The sequence below is a fragment of the Dendrobates tinctorius genome, unplaced genomic scaffold, assembly GCF_039654945.1.
Source record: "Dendrobates tinctorius isolate UK_male_01 unplaced genomic scaffold, ASM3965494v1 ptg000019l, whole genome shotgun sequence".
In the NCBI taxonomy this organism is placed as follows: domain Eukaryota; kingdom Metazoa; phylum Chordata; class Amphibia; order Anura; family Dendrobatidae; genus Dendrobates; species Dendrobates tinctorius.
In genome coordinates this window covers 46,262,572-46,277,725 of record NW_027361687.1, presented here as the reverse complement: position 1 = coordinate 46,277,725, position 15,154 = coordinate 46,262,572, and the positions used below count along the sequence as shown (strand labels likewise).

Below are 15,154 nucleotides of genomic sequence, written 5' to 3'. Positions count from 1 at the left end.
CATATCTCTGTGATTAAAGGGCATGAAAATTCAAAGTTGGAAAATTGCGAAATTTTCAACATTTTTGCCAAATTTCCATTTTTTTCACAAATAAATGCAAGTTATTTGAATTAAATTTTACCACTAACATGAAGTACAATATGTCATGAGAAAACAATATCAGAATCACTGGGATCCATGGAAGCGTTTCAGAGTTATTACCTCATAAAGGGACAGTGGTCAGAATTGTAAAAATTGGCCCGGTCATGAACGTGCAAACCACCCTTGGGGCTTAAGGGGTTAATATCAGTTTTGCTTTATTTCCAGGAATTCCTGTAATTATAACCCTTTCATTTAGTCCTGGCTTATGTCTGTAAAATTTCCATCTCTGTATTGTCCTCTCCATGCACTAATTTAACAAGATCAATTTCTATTTTCTTTCTAGCATGGATCTTATTTTGCTTTAATTATTGTATTGTTAGCGTTGTTACTTATGACTAGTGTTGAGCATTCCGATACCGCAAGTATCGGGTATCGGCCGATACTTGCTGTATCGGAATTCCGATACCGACTTCCGATATTTTTTCAATATCGGAATTCGGCATCGGAATCGGAAGTTCAAAGTTGATTGACAGACTGACGTCATCATGATGCGCGGTGTGTGCGCATCATGATGCGCCGTCATTTCGGGCCTTCCGGGGGTCTCTGCCGGCCTGCCGGGGGGCTGTGCCGGCCTGCCGGGGGGCTGTGTGGACTGCCCGGGGTCTGTACCGGCCTGCCTGGGGGTTTGTGCCGGCCTGCCGGTGGTCTGTGCACCCTGTGGGGGTCTGTACCGGCCTGCCGGGGGGCTGTGCCGGCCTGCCGGTGGTCTGTGCACCCTGTGGGGGTCTGTACCGGCCTGCCGGGGGGCTGTGCCGGCCTGCCGGGGGGCTGTGCACCCTGTGGGGGTCTGTACCGGCCTGCCGGGGGGCTGTGCCGGCCTGCCGGGGGGCTGTGCTGATGTCCGGGGGTCTGTGCAAGCATCGTCCGATGGGACTACAAGTCCCATCGGGCGATGCCTGCTACCATGACAGTGATTGACACATTAGCCAATGATGGGACAGTAGTAGTCCCATCATCCGGCTAATGTGTTAAATGTTAAAAAAAAAAAAAATAAAAAAATACTACATACATACTACATGCATGCTACATACATACTACATGCTACATACATACTACATACATGCTACATACATACTACATGCATGCTACATGCATGCTACATACATGCTACATACATACTACATGCTACATACATACCACATACATACTACATACATACTACATATATACTACATGCATGCTACATACATACTACATGCTACATACATACCACATACATACTACATACTACATACATACTACATACATACTACATGCATGCTACATGCATGCTACATACATACTACATGCATGCTACATACATACTACATGCATGCTACATACCACATACATACTACATACATGCTACATACTACATACATACTACATACATGCTACATACATGCTACATACATGCTACATACATACTACATGCTACATACATACCACATACATACTACATACATACTACATACATACTACATACATACTACATGCTACATACATACTACATATATACTACATGCATGCTACATACATACTACATGCTACATACATACCACATACATACTACATACATGCTACATACATACTACATATATACTACATGCATCCTACATACATACTACATATATACTACATGCATGCTACATACATACTGCATGCTACATGCATGCTACATACATACTACATACATACTACATGCTACATACATACCACATATATACTACATACATACAATACAATACATACATAGACATACAGTACATATAACATAGAGTAACATACTTACCAATACTTGTCACATTGTTCCCCGAAGCCATTGTCTTTTCCGGAATAAATATTAACATAACAAACCACAAAAATACTCACCCACGATCCGAAGCAGTCCACGAGTGTGTCCCACGACGATCTTGGGTAGAGAACTGCAGCATCAGATGATGCTGCCGTTCTCTACGGGCTGCAGGAATCCAATGACGGAAGGTAGGTATCCTTCCGCACTGTATTCCTCCGCCACTTAAAAAAAAAAAAGTCCCTAGTCTCACTTTATGCCATTGCTGCGTGGGAAAATGTATGTAGCATGTAGTATGTATGTAGCATGCATGTAGTATATATGTAGTATATATGTAGCATGTAGTATGTATGTAGTATGTATGTGGCATGCATGTAGTATGTATGTAGCATGCATGTAGCATGCATGTAGCATGCATGTAGCATGTATGTAGCATGTATGTAGTATGTATGTAGTATGTATGTAGTATGTAGCATGTATGTAGTATGTATGTGGTATGTATGTAGTATGTATGTAGCATGCATGTAGTATGTATGTAGCATGCATGTAGTATGTATGTAGTATGTATGTAGCATGCATGTAGTATGCATGTAGTATGTATGTAGTATGTATGTAGTATGTAGCATGTATGTAGTATGTATGTGGTATGTATGTAGCATGTAGTATGTATGTAGCATGCATGTAGTATATATGTAGTATGCATGTAGTATGTATGTAGCATGTATGTAGTATGTATGTAGTATATATGTAGTATGTATGTAGCATGTAGTATGTATGTAGCATGCATGTAGTATGTATGTAGTATTTTTTTTTTTTTTTTAACATTTAACACATTAGCCGGATGATGGGACTACTACTGTCCCATCATTGGCTAATGTGTCAATCACTGTCATGGTAGCAGGCATCGCCCGATGGGACTTGTAGTCCCATCGGACGATGCCTGCACAGACCCCCGAAGCCTGCACAGCCCCCCGGCAGGCCGGCACAGCCCCCCGGCAGGCCGGCACAGCCCCCCGGAGCCTGCACAGCCCCCCGGCAGGCCGGCACAGCCCCCCGGCAGGCCGGCACAGCCCCCCGGAGCCTGCACAGCCCCCCGGCAGGCCGGCACAGCCCACCGGAGCCTGCACAGACCACCGGCAGGCCGGCACAGCCCCCCGGAGCCTGCACAGCCCCCCGGCAGGCCGGCACAGACCACCGGAGCCTGCACAGACCCCCTGGCAGGCCGGCACAGCCCCCCCAAAGGCCCGTACAGACCCCAGAGAGGCTGTACAAGGGCAGGAAAGGGTTTTTCTTATTCCGATACCGGAAGTCCCATAGACTTGAATGGGACTTCCGGTATCGGAATTGGCGATACCGATACTTTTTTTAAAGATCGGCCGATACCATCCGATACGATACTTTGAAGTATCGGACGGTATCGCTCAACTCTACTTATGACTTGTGTTTTGAAACTGTTAAACTGTAAAGTGCTGCGGAATATGTTGGCGCTATATAAATAAAGATTATTATTATTATTATTATTATCATACCTCACTTGCTGCTGAAAACTGACATTGAGCCCCCAGTCATATTTACTGCAAGCATCGACTCTTGTGTATTCAATGTTGTAAATTTTGTAATGATATCTGTCTCATAGTTGCACCAATCTTCCTGTAACATGTACAGATCAAGTACAGAACGAGATTGGATGTTAATAATACATGACTACAATTCTTTGCACACTGACTAATTCCATGGACTTAGGATGCAACAACACGGCACATGAATGACCATTGATCCATTCGGACACTTTACCGCAAACTTCACCGTTCCTAGAGGTGTGACAACCAAAAAGAAAATATTTATCCTTGATGCTGTGAATATCAGACAATTCCTTTAACTGAATAGTAAAATGCAAGCTGTAGGCTAGGTAAATTTTTAAGTGAATATACAATATTTATAGAATTATGGTACCGTCAGGGCTGAAAGTGTTGGCACCCTTGAAATTGTTCCAGTATTCCTCCCAGAAAATTATTGCAATTACATGTTTTGTTATAGATCTGTTTATTTCCTTTGTGTGTATTGGAACTTCACAAAAAAACAGAGAAAAAAAATGCAAATTGGAAATAATTTCACACAAAACCTCCAAAATGGCCAGGACAAAATTGTTTGTACTTTTCCAAAATTGTGGCTAAACAACTTTGTTTTCAAGCTTATCACGGTTGTTCAAAATCACCTGTGGCAAGTAACAGGTGGGGACAATATGAAAATAACACCTGAAACCAGATAAAAAGGAGAGAAGTTGACTCCAGTCTTTGCATTGTGTGTCGGTGTGTGCCACACTAAGCATGAAGAACAGAAAGAGGAGAAGAGAACTGTGAGAACTTGAGAGCCAAAATTGTTGAAAGATATCAACAATCTCAAGATTACAAGTCCATCTCCAAAGATCTTGATCAGGCCCAGATTAGGCATCTGCCATGGCAGGCAGATACCCTGTAGGCCATCTGCGTGAAGGCCCTGTGTGCGCACGTGTGGCGCCCTGCGTCTTTATTGCCACAAAAGGGTTAAATATGTACTGTTTTGTGAGCAATGGGAGTTATGCTTTCTCTGCTAGAGACCACAACACACACACACAATTTACCTCACTCCCTTACTTGTCTGAAGCTTAGAGCTTTGCAGACACACCCTAACTGGGAGGGGGAGAAGCAGAGTTGTTTTTTTCAGTGTGAAGAAGGAGAAGAACGCTCTTGGAAGCCATTAGACATGTGCTCTATCCAGGAGTAGAGCTAAGAAGCATCAGGGAATCGGCCCTTACAACATCCATGCTTTCAGAGCAGGGTGGTAAGCTGAGAGACTGTGTGGGATTATACAACCAACAGCATCGTGTTTACCCCGGGAAAACTGCAGCGAACTAGGATCAGTGAAGGATTGTGCAAGAGGGAACTTGAGATGCCTCACACACTGTACCAGAGATATTGGACTGATGCTGATTTCACCCAACTTCCTGATGGTAACTTGTCATTAATAGCAAGTAATGGTCAACCTCTGACACAGGTGGGGTACAAGGAGGTTGTCATTAAAGTGAGAAAGGTGGAGCTCAAAGCTCAAGGTCTCGTGGTGGTAGAGGTGGACAGAGCAGAGTGTCAACCTATCATAACATTGGGCACAAATGTGGTTGAAAATTGTTTAAGTGAGGTCATCACCATTTTGAAAGACATAGTCGAGTCGGACCCGTACAAAGAACAGCATGCCCTCAATAAAGATATCAAGGCCCTTGTGCAGCAACAGCAGGTGGTGTTAATTGGTGGAGAGATTGGTAGCATAAGGGTGAGTACTACTCAATTATGCTCCCCCTAGGAGTGAGACCCTCATCTGGTGCAGAGCAGCCATAAGCATGAGAGGACAGGACTAGAGATGAGCGAACAAAAAAATGTTCTATTCGAATCTAATTTCGAATCGAACCGCAAAAAGTGCGGTTCGATTCGAAAATGTTCGATTTCATTTCGAATTCAAATAGAACATTGTTCGAATACACTTTTATCTGCGAGTGCGTTCGCGTGTGAACGCGCTCACTAATTGGACCACATTCGCGAGCGCGAATGCGGTCACTTCCGTCACGCATAGACGGGTACAGAGCGAAACCAATGCTCGTTCTCGCGAGGGCTCACGTGACCGCGCAAATGACCGTTTCGGCACTTGTAGAGTTTGCAGCAGCAATGGCCAGTAGCAGCAGCCGCCACAGAAGCTCCAGCCACCGCAGCAGAGCCTCCCCCGGGACACAAAGAGGTGGCTGTGATGGTCCAGATCATGGATGAACTGGACTATGACATGGAGAGGGAGCACCAGCGACATCCCAATGACCACAAGGAGAGTATACTGCGAAAGGTCGGAAGGGTGCTCCAGCACAAATTCAGCGTCGAACGCACCGCGGGTCAGCTACAGAAAAAGTGGAGCGACCTTAAACTGAAGGAGCGGGATCGTCTCGAGACCATACGACGGGAGATAGCGGAGCGAGGTACTGTATGTAGTCATGTTTCTCACTGTGAATACCTTTCTGTATGGAAAAAAAAAAATACGCTGGAATTTTGCAAAAATTATTATTTTTTTAACTTTGAAATTCTCTGCTTTTTACAAAAATACGGGTACCCCCCCATAATAGTTATTGATCATCATCCTCCACATGTTTACCTCATATTCGCATCATTTTGGAATTAAAATTTTGTTTCAGGATGTGAGAAAGTTTATAGTTTTACATGTGTTTTTTCAAATTTACAATAAAATTTCCAAAACCCACTTTTAAAAGGACCAAGTCAGTTCCGAAGTCACTTTAAGGGGTTAATAACAGAAAACGCCCATAAATGACCCCATTTCGCAAAGTAGACCCTTCAAGGTGCTCAAAACTGTTTACGAAAGCTTTGTAAACCATTTTATTTTTCCACATGAATTTTAGGAAATTCAATTTGAAATTTCAAAATTGGACCTTTTTTTCACTCCGCCTTGCTCAACCTCAGCTTTGATTCTTGACTTTCAGATAGCAAATTTTCAATTTTTTGTGGCCAGTATCATGAGGTACACCACCAGCCCATTTATCCAAAGTTGGGAGCCAAAAAAAAAAAATTTGAATTTTTTTTTGGCCCCACCCACCAAAACAAGCAAACGGGCAAGGACGTCACTCGGGAGACGTCCAGGCCCGCGAAGTGGTAAAATATATTAAAAATAAATTAATTACTTATTTTTACACTGAACAATACTTTACGTGCGCATTTAAAGGGGTACTCCGGTGATTAAAAGTTATCCCCTATCCATAGGAAAGGGGATAACTTGCTGATCGGTGGGGGCCACCCTGCTGGGACCCACACCGATCGGCAGAACGTGGCTCTGATTGAGCCCCATGTACTGGCAGCTCCGTCCAGGGCTGTGGAGTTGGAGTCGTGGAGTCGGAGTCGGTGCCTATTTTGGTGGAGTCGGTATAAAATGGACCGTCTCCGACTCCCAAAATATATAATAAATTGGTACAGTTAGTAGTAAAATTCAGTATGTGCTGAATATATTTTCATAAGAATTTTGGAAAATGATGAAATGTTGAAAATGATGAAATGTCCTGTAAAGTTCTGTTCTATTCCTCATATAATGATGGGAGTCCAGGGCCGTGGAGTCGGAGTCGTGGAGTCGGAGTCGGAGCCTATTTTGGTGGAGTTGGAGTCGGAGTCAGGGGAAATTGAGGAGTCGGAGTCGGGGCTTTGGCGTACTACCGACTCCACAGCCCTGACTCCGTCCATGGACGCAGCTCCATCCATGGACGGACCTGCGTGCAGCCGCTCCATTCACCGCAATGGAGAGCTTTGAGTGGCCTCGCTGCCGGAGGCAGAGCTCCACAGCGGTCACACTGTGACTGCTGGGAGTTCCTGCCCGGCACTTGGCATTGCTGCCCGGAGGCAGCAATGACAGTGAATGCAGCATTCACGGCCATTACAGAGTCCGGCGGCGCATGCGCAGTGCGCGCATGAGTCCGCCGGGCTGCCAGTACATGGGGCTCTCTTAGAGCCCCGTTGTGGTGATCGGTGGGGGTCCCAGTGGGGGGCCCCTAAACGATCAGCAAGTTATCCCCTATACTAGGGATTGGGGATAACTTGCATCCACTGGAGTACCCCTTTAAAGTCGTCTCATCTCGTCGGCTTTGTGCAGTGGATGATTTTGCAAACTCCCCTCTCCCGCTCTCTGACCACAATCTTCTTTCATTCTCTATCAAGAACTGCCAGGCTGCTCAGGTCACCCCCACTGTCCAGACTTATAGAAACATACAGGCCATTAACACCCAGAAACTTATGAAGAACTTACAGTCTTCATTGGCCCCTATCTCCTCCCTCTCATGTCCTGATTCTGCATTGAAGCATTACAAAGAAACACTTCAAAGTGCCCTGGATGAATTTGCGCCCCCTATAAATAGAACACCACAACGCAGACGGCGACAACCCTGGCACATGGTGCAAACACGTTTCCTGCAGCGGTGCTCCAGGTGCGCCGAACGTCTGTGGAGAAAATCCAATCTACATGAAGATTTCATCCATTTTAAGTTTATGCTTAGAACATACAACACTGCCCTTCACCTCTCCAAACAAACCTATTTCAACACACTCATAACCTCACTGTCCAATAACCCTAAACGTCTCTTTGACACTTTTAATTCTCTACTCAATCGAAGAGTACAGGCCCCAACCACGGAGCTCCGAGCTGACGATCTGGCCAATTACTTCAAAGAAAAAATTGACCAGATTCGACAGGAAATTATCTCCCAATCACCTCATACCATGCACCGTCCTCCCTCCCCCACTGCATCTAGCTCACTCTCTGATTTTGAACCAGTCACAGAAGAAGTAAGCAAGCTCCTTGCATCTTCTCGCCCAACTATTTGCACCAGTGACCCATTTCCGTCACATCTCCTCCAGTCCCTTTCCCCTGCTGTCACCCCTCACCTAACTAAAATATTTAACCTCTCTCTCTCTTCTGGTATTTTTCCCTCCTCATTTAAGCATGCCATCATACATCCACTACTTAAAAAACCATCCCTCAACCAAAACTGTGCCGCTAACTATAGACCTGTCTCTAATCTTCCCTTCATCTCTAAACTCCTGGAACGCCTGGTCCACTCCCGTCTTATCCGCTATCTCTCAGAAAACTCTGTTCTCGACCCTCTCCAATCCGGTTTCCGCTCTTTACACTCCACTGAAACTGCCCTCACTAAAGTCTCTAATGATCTGCTAACAGCTAAATCTAATGGTCATTACTCCATGCTAATTCTCTTGGATCTCTCTGCAGCATTCGACACTGTGGATCATCAGCTCCTCCTCACTATGCTCCGTTCCATTGGCCTCAAGGACACCGTTCTCTCCTGGTTCTCCTCCTATCTCTCCGACCGCTCCTTTACTGTATCTTTTGCCGGTTCCTCCTCCTCTCACCTTCCCCTTACTGTTGGGGTCCCCCAAGGATCAGTTCTAGGCCCCCTCCTCTTCTCCTTGTACACTGCCCCTATTGGTCAAACAATCAGTAGATTTGGTTTCCAGTACCATCTCTATGCTGATGACACCCAATTATACGGTTCTTCTCCTGACATCACGCCAGCCTTTCTAGAAAACACCGGCGATTGTCTAAACGCTGTGTCTAATATCATGTCCTCACTATATCTGAAACTGAACCTGTCAAAGACTGAACTCCTGGTGTTTCCTCCCTCTACTAATGTACCTATACCCGTCATTGCTATTTCTATGGGTGGTTCCACTATTACTCCCCAGCAACAGGCCCGCTGTCTTGGGGTCATACTTGATTCCGAGCTTTCCTTTGCCCCCCCACATTCGATCACTGGCTCACTCTTGTCATCTGCACCTCAAAAACATTTCTAGAATTCGACCTTTTCTTACTTTTGACTCTGCAAAAACTCTTACTGTTTCTCTTATTCATTCTCGTCTCGACTATTGTAACTCTCTTCTAATCGGTCTCCCTCTTACCAAACTCTCCCCTCTCCAATCTGTCTTGAATGCTGCAGCCAGGATCATATTCCTCACCAATCGTTACACCGATGCCTCTACCTTGTGCCAGTCATTACACTGGCTACCCATCCACTCCAGAATTCAGTATAAACTTATTACCCTCACCCACAAAGCCCTCCATGGCTCAGCACCACCCTACATCTCCTCCCTTGTTTCAGTATACCACCCTACCCGCGCCCTCCGTTCTGCTGATGACCTGAGGTTAGCATCCTCAATAGTCAGAACCTCCCACTCCTGTCTCCAAGACTTTACACGTGCCGCGCCAATTCTTTGGAATGCACTTCCCAGGTCAATACGATTAGTCCCCAATCCCCAAAATTTTAAGCGTGCCCTGAAAACGCATTTTTTCAGACTGGCCTATCGCCTCAACACATTAACCTAATCTATCCCTGTGTGGCACAGCCAAAAGTTTTACCATAACCAGGTTCCCCGCATCATGTTCCCACATGCTTTATGCATCCATTAGCCCTCTGTGTCCGTACTGTCACACACCTAACATTATGGCTGGTCCATACAATCAGGGCAACTGCTACCACCCACCTTTCGTGTCTACCTCTTTCCTCATAGACTGTAAGCTTGCGAGCAGGGCCCTCTTTCCTCTTGGTATTTGTTATAATCTACTGTATGTGATTATTGTTATGCTGTAATGTCTATTGTCCGTACAAATCCCCTCTGAAATGTAAAGTGCTGCGGAATATGTCGGCGCTATAAAAATAAAATTTATTATTATTATTATTATTATTATTATTATTTATTACACTCCCCCTTTGCGTTTCGGTGTAGTGATTTACACAACATTGCAGGAATATTTATGCTGTATCCATGCTGTTCATTGTTGAAGCATAGGTGCAAGTGCTGCCAGTTAGAATCTACAGTGCGCGGTGCGCCTTATCTATATTGTTTTTTTGTTATTTTCTGCTTTACTCAATTACAATTTTTTTCCTATAGGTGAAACTCACAGGCAAAGTGAGCACCGCAGGGCTCGACATCGGGGACGCAAGGAGGGTCGGCGATCACGTCCTCTTCCCCCTCCTGAGGCTTCCGTGGGGTCCACCCCTCGTAAGTTTTTTTAATTTTTTTTTTTTAAAGTATGTCTTCTTTAACAGTACACTAAGGGCAAGGACACAGACAGCGTATTGAGAGTTGAATACGCTAGCGTATTCACCCGCGAATACCTGTCCTGACCTGCGCATCTGCCGGCCTGAACTCGCGAGCGCACCTCTCCTTGTGGTCGTTGGGATGCTGCTTCTGCTTCCTCTCCATGTCATAGTCCACTTCATCCATGATCTGGACCATCACAGCCACCTCAGAATGTCCTAGGGGAGAGGCTCTGCGGCGGTCTACCTGTGTCTACCTATGATTACTAATCACAGAGGGACAGGGAGTTGCGGGTATACCCTTCAATACGCTGTATGTGTCCTGGCCCTTAGACTCTGTTCACACTGTGCATTTTTGCCTTTTCTCAACTCTTTCAGATTGTTTTTAGGCTATGTGCACACGCTGCGGTTTTTGCTGCGGTTCCGCTGCGGTTTTGGCCCTGCGGAACCGCAGCAGTTCCGCAGACATGGTACTTTACCATGTTAGCCTATGGGTTTTCCAAACCGCAGTGCTCACGCTGCGGTTTTTTCCGCGCGGTTTTGCTGCGGTTTTTTTTCCGCAGCATGTCTATTATTTCTGCGGATTCTGCTGCGGTTTCACACCTTTAACATAGTAGAGGTGTGAAACCGCAGGGCAAAACCGCAGGCCAAAACGCAGCAAAACCTGCGTTTCCGCGCGGAAAAAACCGCAGCGGAATCCGCAGCGTGTGCACATAGCCTTACCCCTTTTTCGAATTAACAAAATTTCATACGAAAACAAAACAAAGTGCAGGTGTGAACAGAGCTGTACTCCAGTTTGTACCTTTTTTTTCTGTTATTTTGTGTGTTGTTTAAGATACAACTCGGGGTCGGTTCACATCTGCGGCGTGCATAATGGTCTTTGCTCAACGTCTTTAGTTGAGCAAGCAAAGATGGAATGCTGCCTGTGCAAAACGGAATGCACTTTGTGAATACCCTTTTCTATAGACTTCAATGGAAACAACCGTCTTTTAAACGCTGCGTCTTTTACACCGTCTTTCACGCCAAATACGGAATGCACTGCGCAGATGTGAATTGACCCTTAGTTGCTAGAACGGATTTCAGTTTGTAATTGCTGACATTTACCTTTTTCTTTCCCTTCAGCATCGCCTCATGATGATGGTCCCCCGGCCACGGTCCCACCCGTGCCGGAGGCCGTCTCAGAGGAGGTGGTGGAGGTGGATTCATCACCACCACTACCGCACCTGTCCCCGGCGGTCCAGGAGTGATGGTCGTCCCCCAGCCTCGCCAGCTGTGCCCCCTTTGCCTGGTAAGTAGAGAACTAAATGGTTTTTCTTTCAGAAAGCACCCTCTGATATAAGCCACACTAAATGGTTTGGCTCATATGAAAGGTAACGTTTCAAGGGGTCTGGTCACCTTCTTCCTGCGCCATAACATTAAGCTATGGTACTGGTAGGGGAGATGACAGGACACCTTTGAAGTGGTTGGCTCTACACAGCAAGTTTATTGATGTATCTTTAATTTTCAATGAATGTTGCAATTGGGACCACGTATGAAATCCACTGGAGGATCCCAATTTAAAAATGTTTGAAATTGAAAGATACATCAATCCACAAACACTTGCTGTGTTGAGCCAACCCCTTTAAGCATCAAGGAGGGTGCTTCGGTATACTTAACCCCTTCAGCACTAGGAGTATTTGTACCCATTGTACTAGACCATTTTTTTAAAATCTGACCTGTGTCACTTCATGAGCTAATAAATCGGGAACGCTTTCACCTATCCATGCCATTCAGAGATTGTTTGCTCGTCGGGACATATTGTTCTTCGAGTCAGTGCTAAACGGGAGTATAAATATTTTCCCTTTCTGAAATAAAAAAAAATAAGGTACAATTCTGCTAAAAAATCACGGTTTTTATCTTTGAAATTCTCTGGTTTTATCAAAAATACGGATCCCCCCCCAAATAATAGTGATTAGTGAACATTACCCACATGTCTAGTTCATATTGGCATCATTTTCACTAAGAAATTTTATTTTTTGCCAACGTGATAATGCTTATAGTCACGCCTGTGATTTTTTACATTTACTAACAAATTTCCCAAACCCACTTTGTAAAGGACCAAGTCAGTTCTGAAGTTACTTTAAGGGTTAACATAACAGAAACCACCCCTAAATGACCCCATTTTTCAAACTAGACCCCTCAAGGTGTTCAAAACAGTTTTTTAAATCCTTGTAAACCCTTTTGATCTTCCGCAGGACTTTTTGCAAAAGCAAGATGAAATTTCAAAATTTAAAACTCAAAATTTTTTTTTTTTTCCCCATGGTAATCCAATTCTAGCTGAAATCCAGCAAGGGTTAACATTAACAGCAAAACCAAACCCTTACTGTGTTACTCCAATTTTGCAGTTAACTGAAACATCCCACATATACCCGTAAACTATACCCCCCCAAGGAAGGTTTTAGGGGGCGTAGCGATCAATTTGAAATCAACGGGTGCGGCTGGAAGCAACAAAGTCATGCGTAAAATAGCCTAATCACACGGGCGACTTTCGGCCGCGATAATCATGGGCAACAGTCGCGGGCGATGAGCGGGTCGCAACGCAGGACGCAGCTGTTTCCCGAGATTATCCTGGATGACAGTCGCCTCCTTTTCACTTTTATTAGTCGTCCGAGACTCACGATTTTTTAGAGTGTACCTTTCTCTTTCAGTGAGTCGAGGATTCTAATAAAAGTCAATCTGAAGGGTGTGGGAAGGGGGGGTTGGGCGGCAAAACCACCCGGAACGGCGAGCCGAGGTGCCTGCCGGCCAGGGGGTGCCCCAGAATGCCGCCATTCCCAGCACGTGGACCGGTGTAGTACCGCGACGTACATGTTCGGCGCTCGTAATATGGTCCACGTAAAATGCGCAGTACATCTATGGCACTCGTAGTGAAGGGGTTAATAGACCCTACGCTCCTCCTGCTCCTTCAGTGTCCATTTTCTGTTCACCAGTTCAACCCTGCAACAATAGTTAATGGGCACTGACGGGTGATGGGCGGTGTAGGGTCTGCAAGTAAACCGGGGCACCCATCTTGTTATACTCAGGTTCACTCATCCTGATTTCATTTTTTTTCCCCACAGCTGACAATCACCCCTTCCAAGACCGCATGGAGGCGGTAGAGAGACGCTTGGAAGGGGTGATTGACGGGACCAATGCCGTCATTCGCCAGCTCCGCCATCTCCACATGGAGCTCTACGGGGTCCGGGACGATTACCGCTCTGTCCAGGAAGAGTCGCTCCGCCTTTTTCAGACCCGTGGTGCGGACGGCGCCGATTGAAGCACCCCCCGACCTTCTCCAGTATCCTCTCCTTTATGTTTTGGGTTGTCATTGGCCTCTCTCTCCATGTCATACTGCATAGCCATGATCTGGACTGTTGCCCCCCTCTTTGTGTCCCATGGACACATTTATGTAAAAATAAATGTTTATTTTTGTTATTACGAAACAATTGTCCTTGTGTGTTTCTTTTTTATTACAATAAATCTATAGAGTGACTATTTAGAATTTGCAGCTTTTTTGCCCAGATTTTTTCCAAATGGCAAATATTTTCACAACGAATTACCGGTGAATTTTTTGCGAAAATAAGCATTGCCATTAGGTTAAGGGCTTTTTTTTAGCTTTTATAACCAAGTATTTTGAACACTTGCTAATATTTTATGTTAATTTTTTTATTTTGCCACCATTGATCTCAAACGAGTTCGTCTTCCAAACTATAAGTCCCAGCTTTTTCTTTGGATTTAGAATCTGGCGCAGCTTTCAGACTTAGAATCTGAAGCTGCGTTTAGCTCGGATTCTCTCTCCAAAAACTATCTACAAACTTGGAGCCCACTGTGCGACCATCAACGTATTAAATGCTTGCGCGGCTGGAAGAACCCAAGCAGAAGTCCTTTTTGGACACAAAAGGTAAACCAGTGTTCAGCTCACTAACACAAAGTCCCCACTTTTGGACTTAGCCGCAGACCGAACCTGGGAAAAACTTATGAATAGAAGCGTGTGCTTCTGCTTATTCTCGCAAGGAAAACGCACTGGTGTGAACAGCCTCTTAACAGCAAAGGCTGCTCCAGCAGCTGCGGCAACAAAATCGCTGACTGGTGCAGGATACTTTCCACATCACCAGCTGGAATTACAGGCACAAAGGCCCGACCTGCATTAGGGTTCGTAGCCCTAACAGTCATCAAAATTTTTCAGACAGGATTGGGATCGTCAGCAACTTGGAAACTGCGACTGATCCAGCCACGGTTCATTTTTATGAGCGTGAGGCGGTCAACGCTTTCTTTGGACAGCTTCATGCGCCCGTCTGTTAATATGCCCCCTGCCGTGCTGAACACACGCTCGGATAGCACGCTTGCCGCGGGACATGACAGCATTTCCAAAGCATAGTGTGCTAACTCTGGCCACTGAGTTCAGGACTAGGTATTCCTGAATTTGGTTATGTAGGTGGCCTACATTTTCTGCACCACTTCCACTTGCACGTGATGCATGATTAGGTCGTGCCAAAAAATTGCCCCACAATCTCCCAAAATTAGTCTCCCCTGCAGAACTGTGGCTGCGTGCAGGGTTTGGGATTGGAGCAGAGGAGGGCTGCACGGGGGCTGTCTCAGAAGGG

The 15,154-nt window shown here is 45.4% G+C and overlaps 1 long non-coding RNA gene across 1 annotated transcript; it reads left to right on the top strand.

The window, feature by feature from the left end:
- The first annotated feature begins 10,398 nt into the window (after window positions 1-10,398).
- LOC141082699 (uncharacterized) lies at window positions 10,399-14,179 on the top strand. The gene is made up of 3 exons (XR_012230553.1): window positions 10,399-10,494; window positions 11,655-11,820; window positions 13,631-14,179. It is a non-coding gene; the product is annotated as an uncharacterized lncRNA (long non-coding RNA).
- The last annotated feature ends 975 nt before the right edge of the window (window positions 14,180-15,154 follow it).